This window comes from Perkinsus marinus, assembly GCF_000006405.1.
Source record: "Perkinsus marinus ATCC 50983 genomic scaffold scf_1104296944428, whole genome shotgun sequence".
Lineage (NCBI taxonomy): Eukaryota > Perkinsozoa > Perkinsida > Perkinsidae > Perkinsus > Perkinsus marinus.
The window spans coordinates 759,827-760,978 of record NW_003211397.1 but is presented as its reverse complement, the minus strand read 5'-3'; positions in this window follow the sequence as shown (position 1 = coordinate 760,978).

The following is a 1,152-nucleotide window of genomic DNA, read 5'->3' as shown; positions in this document are numbered from 1 at the left end:
ATTCGTGTTGACGGCAAAGACCCAACAAATGGCCGTACCGCGACGGAGCTTAACAAGAAGAAGAAGATGACGTATATCAACTCACCCCAGTTCCCAACGAAGGGATTCCCTCTGTCCAGCGATCGTTGCCGCAGTTCGGCCGCTATCCCGTCGAGCAACACCGGGTGCCATGCGCTGACCCGAGACCCTCGTGACTGTCACTAACACGATGAGGGAATGCTCATGTGCAGCGGAGGGACTCACCAGTCGACCTGCGCACCCTATAGATTCTGCGCATGCGTGCTGAGGATACACATCAGGTTTCACCCGTCGATGTCTAGCTGGTGCCTGAGTGACATAACCAGTATGGGATTAACAACGTCAGCTTTCTTCCTCACTGTAGACCTGCTATTTCGACGCTGGAGAATTAACGATTGAAACGACACTGGAGAAACATGCTCCGACTTCCCCCGACTCGCGATCAGCGATGACCTGTCAATTTGACCAACTGTAGGCGAATACACCCTTGCCGTAGTATTCACCTCGGCCTGCCGTTAAGCGGATCCTCTCGAAAACTGCCCATACTAACACTGTGATCTCCACGTCTACAAAATACGCATGCGCAAAATCTTGCGAGTGCGATGGGACTTACCGGCCTCCTCCACCATTCGATGCTGCAAACAGTTCGCCGCTGGATGTGAGCAATATGGATTCCTACATAGAGAAAACAACAACGTGGAAATTCTCACACAGGAAGGGGAAATCAACCCCGAACTCACCGGTGTTGTCGATAACCGTTGCAGTCGAGCACTGTGGCTTCTCCCTCCAGAGCTGGCCGCGTTATTCTGCTGTAGAGAAAAGTAAAACTCGCAGTATCTGTAGCAGAAAAATGCCGAGGCCGGGAATCGAACCGGGGACCTTCCCTACTCAGATGACTGAATATTCACATTCCACTGTAGAATATCCGCTAACGCGAAAGCCTCCAGTTTCCTGAGCCTATATAGAGGGGGACCACCACCGTAGGCGCCGAGTTGGATCAGACCACATCTGGAAGGACGGTCAGCGTCGCGCGCCACGAAATTAACACTTACTTGCTGAGGTAAATGAAGCAGTCTTGCAAGTTCGAGAGAAACAGACAATAGTCTTCCCATACCTGAGACCATGGGGTGACGT